This window comes from Manis pentadactyla, chromosome 2 (assembly GCF_030020395.1).
Source record: "Manis pentadactyla isolate mManPen7 chromosome 2, mManPen7.hap1, whole genome shotgun sequence".
NCBI lineage: Eukaryota > Metazoa > Chordata > Mammalia > Pholidota > Manidae > Manis > Manis pentadactyla.
In genome coordinates, this window is record NC_080020.1 from 45,126,125 (window position 1) to 45,141,362 (window position 15,238).

Genomic DNA, 15,238 nt, shown 5'->3' on the forward strand with positions numbered 1-15,238 from the left:
ACTTGATATCCCCCAAAGCTGTTGCCACAGCACTATACTCTCCCAGATGGAAGAAGATAAAATGCTTCAGGCTAGGGGTATGCTGAGGTTTCAACTTGCATGTCCCATTGGATTGATTAGTTGTGGCTGCCTGGAGTGCTGGGCTGAGAAGGTGCTTCAGGTTCAGCTGGAAAGAGTGTCATGATCGATTAGCAATGTCTGCCCTAGGAACAGTAGTAGGAAGTATATAATGGCCTCATAACTGCCATCCCTGTCCTACATGTTTTAGAGTCAATTAACTCTGGGCTATGTGCTTCTTTAACAGGACTGTGCTTTGCTTATTCTGATTGTCTTGCACTTAAAATTACAGGGCACAAAAGAAAATCAGGGACATTAGACATACCCTTTAAATGCAATGTCCAAACTGTATAGAAATAGTCCTCTTGCTAATTCAGCTCTCTGCCTGAAAGTAGGAATCTTTAATCATCTGAACAGTCCTGGGCCCAAAAGTGGCACTTTTCACAAATAGCAATTCTTTTGTTTATTTTCCTGCATATTTGATTATTGCCTGTTTCTCCCTAGATAATTTGCTTCATGGGAACAGCAACTTTGTTTTGCTCAATGCTTTATTCTTCACATCAAGTTAGAAATGTATGACATATAGAAGAGACTTATTAAGTCTTTGCTGAATGAAATTAATTTATTTTTCATTCCCTCATGCATGTTACAATGACGTACTTAACTCCTTTCAGGTTCCTGGACCCAATTCCAATGTGTGTGGTGGGGGAGGGGGACCTCCCTCCAGACACAACACCAAGCAATTCTCAAACACCAACAAGGTGTCTGAGAACTCAACTCAAATTTGATGCTATCTGCCCAGAGACAGCACCAGATTTCCCAGGTTAAGGGCTCCATCCTACAAGACTGCCCTCCATCCACCACTCCAGATGCTGGTCGCAAGCCACAAGCTGTTACCTACCAGCTATAGGTTGGAATTTCCAACGACCTTCCTCTTAGGTCCAATTAATTTGCTAGAGTGGCTCATAGAACTCAGGAAAACAATTACATTTACCAGTTTTATAAAGGACACAAGTTAATAGCCAGATGATGAGATACATAGGGCAAGGTCCCAAATAAAGGAACTATCCTCATAGAGCTTGAAGCCTGGCTTGGTGGCACATGGAGGCATCCTGGTTCCCCAAGCGTAGAAGCTCTCCCTGATAGAGAAGCAGGATCCAAGAGAGTAGAGAGTGAAAAGCTCTTCTCAGGGATTTTTGTGAAGGCTTCATTGTATATTCATGATTGACTAAATTATTGGCCATTGGCTGATTCAACCTCCAGCCCCCGCCCTTGGGTGGGGGTCCAATAGTCTCTCATTAACATGACAAGACGCCCATTTCACTTTTAAAACTCTGCAGTGTTTTCAGGAACTGTGGATGAAGACCAAATATACCTGGGAAATATGTATTTTGTCATATGAAATATACATTTCTTATGATTCATTATATTGTACATGTGCTTATTTATTCCTTCACTACTCTAGGCTCAGCCCATGGTTGGGTCTATAAATGCAATAAAACATGAGAAAACTCCAACCTTATGAGGAAGATAGACACATAAGTCAATGATTCTAGAAAAGCATGAAAAGGGCAACAATAGAAGGAGGTACTGGTGCAGAGGTGACGGACATCACGGAGAGATGAGTTCAAGCAGCAGGAGAAAGTTCACAGAGGCTTCTCACTGACTTAAGGGTTTTGAAGGATGAATAGAAGTTTTCCAAGCAAAGAGTTGGTTGTGTTATGCTTATAAGGATATAGCAGACTCCTTCTTGTGTAAGAATGACAGTGTGATACATGATGTGTTAGTGAAAAGAGCAGTAGAATTGTCTTAGAGTCAGACACATAAGAATCTCAGTTCTGTCATGGTTGAACTGTGTGACCTTGGGCAAGTCACTTAACCTCTGTGAGTCTCAGTTTCTACCTGAGAATTCAGAAGAAAGGGAGGTGAAGTGCCTGGCACTGGCCCCAATATCCCACAGGCCCTCAGGGTATTCCTCAGGGTATGGCATCTTCCTGTTAGGATGCCAGCTAGAACCTCTCTCCAACTCAGCCTGCTGAAACAGACTTTGAAGCTTTCCTGGTGTGATTCAGAAAAAGACAGATCTCTCTGGCCCTGGTCCAAAGGGACTTAGTTAAGGATATCCTGTGAGGACCTTGTTAGCAGGGAAGCCTCATCACCAGTGGCTCAACCATGAGCTCCTTCCCCCCTCTCCCTAACCCTGCTTGGGAGTTTGCTATCCTGGCTGTCTCCCTGCCCCACCCAGGAGCACATGCAGCCTGTTTTGACAGCTTTTCACTGAGCTGAGCTGTGAGAAAATGCCATTGATTCATTTTCTCCCCTGTTCTTTAGACATGTGCAGGCAAAAAAAAAAAATACTGGCTCAACAGATTGCTTCAAGTTCAGATTCTCTTCATTTAAAAGACCCGCTTTCTTCAAATGTAATGACAATAAAAATAATAGTAACAGCCACCATGCATGGCATGCTTGCTCTTGGCAGTCCCTGGGCAGGCAATTCACATGAACTATTTTATACAAGCTTCATCAGTAAAGCAGCTTTTATTTTCTCTATTTTGTGATATGAACCATAAGTCCAAGTTTACACAGCTAGGAGTGACAGAGATAGAAAAGGAACCCAGATTTTCAGTCTCCTAAACTCACATTTCTCCCTTCCATTTGTCTGTTTGGTTTTCATTTCTTTGCTGATATTCTTTCTCCTTTCAAAAAGATTTGAGGCAACTAGTGGAAATACAAACTCTTTCATTTCTAGAATTTTCACTTGATTCCTTTTTAAAGATTCTAGTTCTCTGGTGAAAATTTTCATCTTGTCATTCATTTTCTTGACTACATTAATGTCAGTTTTTAAAGACCATGTCTGATAATTCTACTATCTGAATCACCTGTGGGTCTATTTTTATTACACATTTTTTCTTATGGTCCTGTTCTTGGTATGCCTGATGAATTTTGATTAAATATTGAATGTTTGGTACAAAAAAAATTTGCAGAGGCTCCAGATCATGTTATTTTCCTCCTGAAAGGATTTCCTTTAGCTTCTGCCAAGCTGTTATAGTAGAAGTCCACCTTGATGTTGTCTGAGATAGAGATGACTCGAGGTTGAGTTTTAATCTTTGTAAAGCCTAGCTTATTTCCAGCTCATCTTTACACCTAGGGTATAGGTTGATATGAATACTGTCTGAAAGCCAACTCAAACTAGCTTAGGAGAAAATGGAAGGTGATGAGATAAGTGATATTCTGGTGGGAAGGCAGGAATGCATCAGGCCTCAGAGATTACAAGGACCAGAGAGCTGAATTCTTGTTTCTCCACCTGCCATGCCTCAATTTTTTTCTGCTTTCCAACTTTACTCTCTCAGATAGGTTATAGCTTGGAACATGGTCATCAGCAACTCTCAGTAGCACATTTCCAGGATTTTCTACCATAGAAGGAACAAGACTTGCTCTCTTTATTCTCCAAGTCAAAAATCTCAAGAAAGAACAATGGTTGGTTCAGTTTGGGTCAATCAATATAACTAGGTCAGAAGATTCCTGGGAAACACAGACCACTTTGCTAACACGACAAGGCTGGTGTGGAGAAAAGAACATTTCAAAAGAACAAAGGAGAATGGTTGGGTTCAAAAGTATAAATGTTAGTGCAGGTAGGTACTGAGCTTTGCTATTTCCCAGGCAGATGTGCTGCTCTTAAAGTGAAATGAAATGAGTTCCTTCCAGTCAAACACGATGAGTTCTGAAGGATTTCCCCAAGCTTCTATCAAAAACAAAACAAGCAAACAAAACAAGAATAACAACTTACCTGCAATATCTCTTGTGATAAGAATCATTACAATAACTGTTGTGTAAAGTGGCTGAATCCTGGGCTAGAGGGGCCATTTATACAAATCTCATCAAAACATCTCCCATCTGCTTTCAAAGTAGGTGTGCCTGTGCCAATTTTCAGAAGAGGATCCAGATTTACAGGAACTGAAGTTTGCAAAATTACAAATAAAAATTAAGTACAAAAGTGATATTCATTTAGTATAAGAAGAGCAACCACACTTATAAAAAGCTGACAGATACCACAAAGATCGCGAAAGTTAGAAATTTTTCATAATATTTTAAATTCAGTAACTATTTCTTACTCCTTTATAGTATTTTCATCCCTACAATTTTAGCTGCATATTTGATCATCTTTTCATATGACAAGGATGTAATGTTATTTCTTATGGAGAGAAGATAAAGAGAATTCAGTCCTTCTTCCAGCATAGTTGGGCAAAAATTCTTTCTTTGAGAGTTGAAATGCAAAGACATGCAAATTCACACGACATAATACTAGCTATTTGTACTTCTGCCAGAGGTTTGTGGTCTACAAGCACATATAATAAATGATACTTCACACCAAAAGAATAAAAAAGCATGGCAAGTTTGGAATTGTATAGGCTGCTTCTGGCTCCATACATATCAAATATTGTTTCTTTTCCACTACCCACATACTTCTGGTACAAAACTCCCTAGGGAAATTTTAGATGTTGGGATGGCCTCTGGCCCTGCACCTTCATGCAGAGCCTCCAGGTCTTGGAAGATAGTTTTCAAGGGGGGGGTAGGAATATTCCTGAGGAGTTGAGAGCATTTTTGGAAAACATTCCTACCCTAAGAAGGCAACCACACAAATATAGTCCATAAACACAGGGCAAGATCCAAAAATGACCGTGGCAAAGTGTGACAGAAGGAATCAAGTGTAAAGAGACAGTAGTCAGTAGCCAATTGTGACTAAATATCTTATTTTTCAGAATTTACCAAAACATGTGAATCCATTGTAGGGCCCCTTCCAGGCTTTAGAGGAAACTACACAAAGGCAGGGACCCTAAAACTTAAGCTTCATTAGCTTCATGGTAAGTATGTTGTTTCCACTTTCAGATGGGGAAACCGAGGCTCAGAGAGATGCAGTCACTTGCTTCAGGTCAAAGCTAATAAACAATGAGACTTGTAAATGGCAAACACAGCTTTTGAAAAGCAGTGGAGGTCCAAGATGTATTGGCTCCCCTTTCTCAGTCTCCTCCCCCTCCACTTGACCTGGGAGAAAGTGGGGACATGGAGATGGTAAGCAGTTTGCCAAGGTCAGACTAAGACTTAGTGTCTTAGCAGCACCCAGAGGCCAGGGTGCCTGCACCATCACAAACAGCCTCTGTCTAGTCATCAGCATAAACCAGCGGTCTTTGATGGAATCTGGAGGACCCCCTGGAGGAATATCAGGGTTGCATGAAGAGTCAAAGCCCTGGAATCCAGGCCTAAGCCATGTTTTAGACTTTTCCTCTTCCTTGGAAAGACTCTGCTCTCTCTTATGCCAGACCTTCTCCATTCCCTGGTGGGAAGGTCCCTGACCCCCCAAAACTGCATAGGTGCAGGAACACAAGGACCTCCCAGTGTCACCTTGGTGGATGATTCTGGAATTGCTGTCGTGTGAAGTAGAACACATCACAGTGGAGGATGTGTACTCTCTTGAAGAAGTCTTAGGCCTTCATCTCTTTAAAAGCAAAAATGCTTTTTGCTTGGAATATGTTGGAATGAGTGGGGTCACTTTCCTTTCTGCATCTGTGTTCGAAAGTTGGTGCTCACACATCCATCCCACCATGTCTAAAGGGTGAGCAAGATTCTAAGATAGAATCTCAAAGAGCTTCTTAGCCCAGAATCATTGGAAACAGACATACGATGCACTGTGCAGTGTTAACACGCAGGAGGTTAAGTGCAAGCTCTCAGGCCCTTTGATGTATTAAATACCAAGGACTTTAACGTAATAGAACTGTAAACCTCAAATCAGAGCTAATCACACTAATTTGCTGAACTCTAAAACCAAACCAAAATGTTCATTTCTTCTTAAACTGAACCACAAATCCAAGTTGTTTTGATCTACAAATCTATCTAACAAAAGATTTGAGGTGGCTTACAAGAAATACATGCAATAAAACAAAAATCTCAGTAGATAAAAACCAGGATCAGGAAAAAATCAAAACCAGAGGGGATATTATGACATCGATATGCAAGACCTATACAGTAATTTGGATTCCTGAGCCCCCTGGCAGCCAAAGCAATATGGAAGATCCATTAGTTGCATGGCATGCATTATCCATAAAGAGAAATAATTTTTAAATAACAGTTAACTGGTTTGAAACCAGACTGAATCACAGATAGCAGGGGGAAAAGGTAAAAAATATTCTCTGAGACATGCTTAAAGTGCTTCATTTGGCTCAAGATCCTATTTAATTCACATAATCGTTTCAAAAACACTAATTCCTACATCATTTAGTTTCTATTTTCTGGCTCTCAAACCCTACTTAAAAATATTATAATTCCCATCAACCCAGTGTGTCCAGACTTTCCTTTCTTGCATTCTTGCCTTAAGCTATTTCAAGCTCTAGTATTGGTTCTGTACACGACCTCATTGTTTTAGCAATTAGAGAATAAAACTTGCAAGCATGTCTCCAGGGAAATGAGAATTCAAGAGGTTAAGTGTTGGCCTCGCACTGCAGAGTGCGGTTCCTAATCCCCAGAGGGCTCCCCTAAATTGTTTGGATAAACTGAGGAAATGTCAGGGTGAGTTCTGACACTGAGCATGACATTAATCTTCATAACCATTCCTCCAGATGTGCACACATGTTCCGAGGATGCTCAGCATCCCAGTTCACTGTGGCAGCCCCTCCTCTCTGGAGGCAAGGGCGGTGAGATGAACAGGGGGTGGGACAGCCAGTTTGGTTCTCTTTCCTAGATATGCTCAGATCTTGAGGAGGATCAGTGTGCTTGTGCCTGCAGAGATGGTCATTTTGTTTCATTGAAATGATATTAGAAATGATGGGAAAATGCTTAGCATCTATTGTTAAATGAAAAAGCAGGTTATATGTATACCTACGTGTAGATAGAGATATATTGGGTGTATATAGACACAAATGTTAACAATATTCATAAGTATTTATTTAAAATAACACCCAGTTTTCTCTGGGTGGAGGAAGTTACACTCATTACACTTTTTAAAGTTTTCTGCAACAAATATGTAGTTTTTAAAATGACAAAAAAATGAACAACTGTTCCTTCTATACACCTTAAATTAGATTGGTGTTAAAAGTATCTGAATGTTCTCATATCTCCTTGTTTGCAGAAAAATCTCTATATAATCATGGTGTGTCTATTATTTTTTTCCTAGTGGCCATAATCAGGTTGCAGCCAATGTTTGCTTTAGGACATGTGCACTCCAGACAAGGCGTGCTTTAAAGGTTTTTAAATAGCCCCACCTTCAAGAGAGATTGGGATTACATCTCAGAGTGTACACTTTCTCTTACTACTTCTGGGGGGCTCAGATAAGTTTGCAAATATTGTTGAATTTAGAAGGGAGTTTTAATACCCACTGTGTAATTCGTCCTCACCCCATCTGTCGACTGCAGAAACAAATTAGCATCTGTCCACATGGCCCGCCTCTCCCCTGTTTTTTCTCCATCCCCTACCCTCTAGTCGCAATCCCTTTCCAAGAATCCAAGACTTGTGAAGAAAAGCTGAATGCAAAAACAGCAAGAATTTTTCTTGCTAAGACAATAAGCATGGGCAGCAGGTGTCCACATCCGTGTGTGTTAGGGGTTTATGTATGTGTGTATATGTATGTGTATGCATGTGTGTGATTTATTGTGCATGTGCACATCTGCATTTTTGTGTATTGTGTATGTCTGCATTTTTGTGTATTGTGTATGTATATGTCTATGTATGTGTGTATATGTGTGTATCTAGGTCCGTCTGTGTGTCTGTGTATATGTAAGAGTGTATGTGTATATATGCAGGTGTGTGTGCATGTATATGTGTGTGCACACATGTGCATGTTTTACATGTGTTTAAAAGTATCTGTGTATGGACATTTATGCAGGTAACTGGATGTCCATTTCTCCAGCTAAGGTACAAAATGAGGTCACATTTCTCTTACTGGCCAAATTATAACATCTGCTCACTGAGAACAAGTCATCCTTCCCAGTGGTCTTTCTGTGATGATCAAGTGGTTCAGGGCTACTTGGGCCAGAAAGTAAGACCTGATTACTATCTTCCAGAAAAGGAAACAGAGAAATCTGACCATGTCCTTGGCTGCAGCTGTCACCACATGGTGTTTCTGCAGACGCAGAGAGATTCTGATGGAAAGTCCCTCTCACCTCACATAGCCACCGCCCAGGAAACCAGGAGCATGACCGCTTTTGTCTGCTGTATTTATCCCCTCAGTAGCTTGGGCTCCTCGAGCCAGCATTTCTCGGTGTGGGATGGGGACAGGAAGTCCCACATTTCTGGTGGTGTCCCCACTCTGGGTCTCTGAGCCAAAGGAAATGATGCCAGCATCTGGGCCACAGTGGGCTGTGCCCAGATTGGCACCCTGGCCATGTCACCACCCACAGGGCTGAGTCTTGTTCCCAGGCCAGACCCCCTGTGGATGGGGACCTCCTGGTCAAGGTCCCTCTCCCATCAGAGACCTTCTCATAACATTGAACGTCAAAGGTGAGTATTGGGATCTCAACCCCCTTCCTTCCAGAAGTCCTCTTGGCTTGTGTGCCAATTGGCCCGCCTCCCCCCTACTGACCCTTGAGCACATGGGATATAGGGAAGAAGGGCTGAGTGGGGGAAACTGAGCTCACTAAGGAGCTGAAGCCCCACGCTCCAAAGAAGACAGATACCTACCCCCACCAAACCTAAACTCAGACCCCAACAACAGGTCTGATGTCCACACAATTAGGAAGACAATTCATGTGCTTCTGGCTTGAACGCAAAATACTTTTTCTGCTAGCAGCAGAACTGGCTGACAATTTTTAAGTGAAATTGTCAAAAAAAATTTTTTTGCTTTAAAAAATTAGAAAATTGAACAATTAAAACCAAACCCTAGATTCATAATAACCCCAGTACATGTATATGTGAATATATGTCTGTAATAACACTTATCATTTAATGAACACCATATATGTACCAGGCTGTGCCAAGCCCTTCATGGGCAATGTATTCTTTTGAATGAAAGAACAACCAGTGAGTTGAAAAGTACTCTTAGCCCTCCACTGCAAATGATGGAACTGGCTTACAGGGGTTAAAATAATTTGCCTAAGGTCACACAGCCAGAAGTTGTATTAGAGACAGTGCGCAAAGCCAGGCTATCAGACTCAAAGTCGTCTTATGCATGTGTGTGGTTTTTTAATCAACAGACTTTAATTCATAACCTTTATTTTTTTTTTAGAAAAGTTCTAGATTTACAGAAAAACTGAGCAAATAGTATACAGAGATTTCTCCTATACCTGTTACTCCCACCTGCAGTTTCCCCTGTTAACATCTCACATTAGTGTGGTACATTTGTCACAATTAATGAACCAAACTGACACATTATTATTAACCAAAGTTCATAGTTTATACTTAGATTATTATGCAAAGCTCATAGAGTCCCTTAGTTTTCACCTAATGTCCTTTTTCTACCCAGGACCCCATCCAGGCTACCACACAGCATGTAGTCGTCACATCTCCTTAGGTTCCTCTTGGCTGGGACTTCCTTGTTTTCGATGGTTCCTGACAGTTTTGATGACTCCTGGCCAGGTATTTTTTGGATGCCCCCCTGATGGAATTTGTCTGATATTTTTCCCCTGATTAAACTGGCGTTATGGTCTGGGGAGAGGCATCGTGGAGGTAAGGTACCATTCCATCCCACCCTATCAAGAGAGCCTCCTAACAACATCATTTGTGCCTGTGGATGTTGACCCGGACTACCCTAATGAGGTGGTGTGTTGCTGTGATTTTGAGACACAGGCAGAAAGAACCCAGGCCCAAGGGATGGAATTTGTTGGTCTCTGCTCAGAATCCTACAAAACCTTCCAGCCAGTTTCATGCTTGTGTCCTGGCAGTACTCATCCCACCATGGGTCACAGGACTCCACTGCCCCTGCTGGGCTCCAGGCAGCAGCACCAGGCCACCTGCCTCCATCAGGGACAGAGGAGGAGAGTCCTGCTCAGTGCAGCCACCGCACTTCGTGGGTCCCTGGCTGCCTCACCGACCTCAGACATCCCAGCCTCAGCACTCCAGGGCTCAAGAAGGCGCTGATGGAGGCTTCAAATCTTCTGTATTCCAGACGCCCGAGAGCTGCCACTTACACTCAGACAGGGTGCTGGGCTTTGCCTGGAACCCTTTCACCTCCTTGTAACCACTTGTGTTATTCATGCCAATCAGGTCCTCTGATAAGCAGGTACAGGCATCTCGGATAGTGGCTACAGCCTGGGAGTATGAAGACATTCTTACCTAATACGTGCCCTTGGTGGGAAAGATGATGTCTTGAAACCAAATGGTGCTTGGATTTAAGGAGGCAGGTCAGTTTCTCAGGGCAGCCCGTGTGGGACACATCCAGACCACAGGCAGGTGATTATTAATGTTTTTAATTAATAGACTTAACTTTTTAGAACAGTTTTAGATTCCCAACAAAAATGAGCAAAAAGTATAGAGATTCCCCATATGCTCCCCATGCCTCCATCACAGCCTCTCCCACTACCAACATCCCCCGCCAGAGTGGAACATTTGTTACAACTGATGAAGCTACAGCAAAACATCAGCATCACTGAGTCGATAGTTTACGTAAGGCTCACTGTTGGTTGTGCACATTCCGTGGGTTTGGACAAATGTATAATGACATGCGTCCATCATCATGGCATTGTACAGAGTAGTTTCACTGCCCTAAAATTCCTCTGCACTCCACCTCTTCATCCCTCCCTTCTCCCACTCCCCAGCAACCAATCTTTTTACTGTCTCCATAGCTATGCCTTTACCAGAATGTCATATAGTTGGAATCATACAGTATGTAGCCTTCCCAGATTGGCTTCTTTCACTTAGCAATATGCATTTAAGTTTCCACCATGTCTTTTCATGGCTTGATAGCACACTTCTTTTTAGGGCTGAGTAATATTCCATTTCCTGGATATACCATCTTTGTTTATCTGTTCACCTACTGAAAGATACCTTGGTTGTTTCCAAGTTTTGGCAATTATGAATAAAGATTCTATAAACATCAATGTGTTTTTCTGTGTGTGGGGGGGAGGAACATAAGTTTTGATATCATTTGGGTAAATACCAAAAAGCACAATTGCTGGGTCATTTAAAAGTAGGTTTAGTTTTGTAAGAAGTCACCAAACTGTCTTCCAAAGTGACTGTACCAGTTTGCGTTCCCACCAACGATGAATGAGAGTTCCTGAGGTCAGTATAATGTGACCATCCCTCCCAGTCCAGCCCTGCAATTTGGTGCAGGATAAGCGAGTGCCCCACACAAGGCCAATTCCAATTGTTCCCCACAAATTCAAAATTTGGAACTGAACTGGTAGCTGTTGGAACTGCAGAGGCTGGCACCTATTGGAGCCAAGTCACATGAAGGGTAAAGCTATGAGAAGGAGGTTATGTGAAACATTCTCCAAACAGTCAAGGTCCATGGCTGCTGGGGTCATCCCTTCCTGTAACTCATAACTTCATGCCTCCTATGAGACACCTCAAGTATCCTTCCCAATTAAAAAAAAAGCTACTTACAACCAAAAAAAAAAAAAAAAGAAAAATTAACTCATTCATCTTACTATCAAATTCCCCATGAACCAGACTCTCCAGTATAGGATGAAATGGCCAAAATAACTAGGGGACCAGAAGAATGACACAGAAGCCAGTTTTCCGTAACCAACTCTGTTATGCCCCCTGAGAAGCCCTCTCTCTTCTGTTTTCAGCCTCCCTAGGAACTTTCCAGTTGGAACTATGGGAGGTGGGTGAGGTTGGGAATCTGGGACCTGATACTGATGGTGGCCACATCTTGCAGCAAAAAATTTAGTCAGCTCTGAGAAGGAAAGAAGGAATCAGGAAGAAAAGACAAGGGGTGTAGAGAAAGACTCCTAGCGGTGCCCAAGGCCATCCCTGTATTTGATACATGACAGGAAGTTCCCCCTTCTCCTGAGCCAACCTACATTTGGTCATTTGCCCTCAAAGCCTTCTGACTTATACAGAAGCTTGTAGCAAGGATGATCCCAAGGACAGCATATTTCTTACAACCATGGAAACTGGCATGCAGTAGGCACTCAATAAATGTTTGTTAAGTAACTAGATGAATGAGCAAAATATAACTAGCAGCTTCCTGCTCCTGGGGATGGGCACTGCTAGGCCAACCAGGCTCAGGAGGACTGGCAGAAAATGGGCAGAGAAGACCAAGAACTTTGGGAAGCCTCTTCATCTCCCATCCCCCACCGTTAGGGAAGGTCCCAACTGGCAGCCCCTCCCATTACAGTCACAGTGGGCAGAAGCAGATGGCCACTATGGGGTGCTTTAGTGGCAGTTCCACAGGGCAGCTCATGATTGGATTAGCCTTTGTATCACAGCATTTGGCTAGCACCTTGGCACAGTGCCAGCACACGGTAGTTGCTCAATGAATAGTAACGAGGGCAAGGATAAGTGAGTGGGCATCCATGAAGTCAGCATCTCTGCATACTGGGCACAGCCTCACCTACAAGGGAGGCAGAAGATCCAACCCTTACTCTCTAGTTGAGGAGAGCAAACGAAACACCCAGTAACCCTAAAATAATAAGTAAAGTTTAAGCTGTATTGGTTATAGACACAATAAGAGACTGATTTATTCTTTCAACAGATAATGATCGAGGACTCCTTAGTGGATTTGGAGCTGGGCCCTTGGGATTCAGATATGAGTATGTTAGAGTCACAGTAATTATGGTCTGAGCAGAGAATTCCATAAAAACTCACATAGCTTTTCATTCACTCAGGAAATGTCACCAAACTTCTATGTGTCAGGCATGACCCCAGGGGCCGGCACAGTGGGATGCAATACAAGGTTGGGCAGCTGGGGCTCCTACTAAGGTTGCTCCGTCTTTATACCATCTTGGGGAAGTGCCTCTTCCTCTCTGGGCCTCAGTTTCTCCATCTGTAAAATCGGGTGACAAGACCATATGATTCAAGGTCCCTCCCATTTCTGACAGCCAAGACAGATCCCCAAGTGAGAAGTTCAATTGAACTCCAAACCTTAATTTCCTCATCTGTGAAAGTGGATTTACAATGAAGAGCACCTACTTCACTGAGCTTTTGTGAGAATTCAATGGAGGAAAATATGTAAATTACTAAGTACCAGTGCTTTCGGCCTCATCACTATTACTGCTATAATTCTAACAACTGTCTTGTGCGTCTCTATGTGCAGGGCACTGAGCTAGGCATTGTGGGAGGAAGCGTGAAAGGCCTTCCAGGGCCCACCCTCTAGGAGAGCTCAGTGGAGTGCATGGAAGGGGAGAATCCAAATCCAGGCTGGGAAGGTGAGCCTGAAAGCGTGCTAGAGGGGATCAGAGGAAGCCTCCTGCTGGGGGAGGAGCTGGGCCTGATTCCTTCTTTTCCAGGAGCCAATGGTGGCTGGGGCTGGGCTGGGGGTGCCGAAAGCTGGCCTTGTGGGTAAGTCCTTCCAGCTGTGGCCAGGTAATCCTGGGCCTTGGAGCTGGAGAGATGATACCCCCCGAGGGCCAGGCCTGGTCCCGCTCAGGATGCTTTCCCTGTGAAAATGCTCAGCAGTCCTCGAGTCCAGGAGTGCTCAGGTCCAGCATGAATCATTCCTTTTTGAACTTGTCTACATGTGTTTATAAAATAAAGCTGCGGCCCAGGGCTGCTCCGGGCCGAGCGGGAAGGTAATATGTTTTTAATTGGAGAGATTGGGGGAAGGAGGCAGCGGGCCAGGGTGAGCTCACCCCGCACGAATGCGGCTGGGCGGAGAACAATGTGCGTTCACATTCCTGGACTGCAGCAGGACCCAGCTCAGTGGGCAATCTTCAGCTGAGGCCAGGCCTCCACCAGTGCACACAAAGTCGAGGTTGGCCAGGAGCGTGCTTCTTGGGGGAAGGCCAGGAACCCCGGGTCCGATGTCCACATGGGTCAGAGCAGGGGCCACAAACGCCAGTGTACCAAGGAGCCAGGCAGGAGCTGGCAACTGCACACACCCAGTGTAGACCAAGTGGATTGGAGGTGCATGGCCCTTCCACAGGGGCCAGGTCACCACTCAATTTAGCCCTCCCCCATCATCAGATCTAATGATTTCTCAAGGGAAGCCAAAAATCATACATGAATGTGAAATCTCATTCTCAAGGTTGGCTTTATTTGGTTTTACCCAATTTTCTTACTTGGCAATGTGGGCCAAATGAAACAGATGTGCAGACCATATTCAGTCCTGCAGCTGCCCCCCTGAAGCCCCTCTCTGTCTCCTCTTTGAGACTGGTGTGGGCCTCACTTTTTCAATTACTAGCCATCAGGACTTCAGGGAAATTATTTAGCTTCTCTGAGCTTTGATTTCCTCAACTAGAAATCTGGTATTTTAATGCTACTTTTCCTGACTTTTCTAATGACTTCCAAGTTGAGAATAAAGGGAGGAAAGAAGGTAATATTCACTGGGCATCTGCTATGGCCAACAGGGTGCTAAGTGATTTACCTGTGGTGGTGGTTGTTATTGTTTTGTTTTGTCAATCATCACAACGATTCTCTAAGTTGGATATTATTCCCCTTCTGCAGACGAGGAAACAGAAGTTTGAGGAGCTGAAACTGGAGTTTCAATCAATATTTCAACACTAAGAAGTTGAAATCATCCTCTGAATTTAAGGAACACTTGTCATGATAAGAATGGGGAAACCGAGTCAAGAGTTAATGTTGCACAGCCATGCCTAGTAAAGGCACTAGCTATTCTGGGTCCTAGCTCAGTAATAATAATTCACCCAGTTAATTAGAAACAGTTTTTTATCAAGTAATATAGTCAGAGGAGTCAAGGGTATAGTGAAGGGTGGTACTTCCCTACACTGCTCTAGGTAAAAACTTTCCAAATATGTATTACAAGATTCATAGTCTTTTACTCAGTAGTTCATCTTGAAGGACCCAATCCTAAAGAAATAAAAGAGCTGTGGGCAAAGATTTGCAAAAAAGGATTCACAGAAAATCCTTGGTATGTAATAGCCATACCAAGGAATACCATGTAGCCTTGCAAGGTAAATGTTTATACAGAATGTGCAAATAACATGAGAAAATGCTTATGATATAATGTTAAGAAAGTAGAATGTGAAATTAGGTATTTATATATTACATTTATATATATAATACTTACATATTAAAATATATATAATACTTAAAGAAATGTAAACAACAGACACAGGAAATTCATCCATATGTT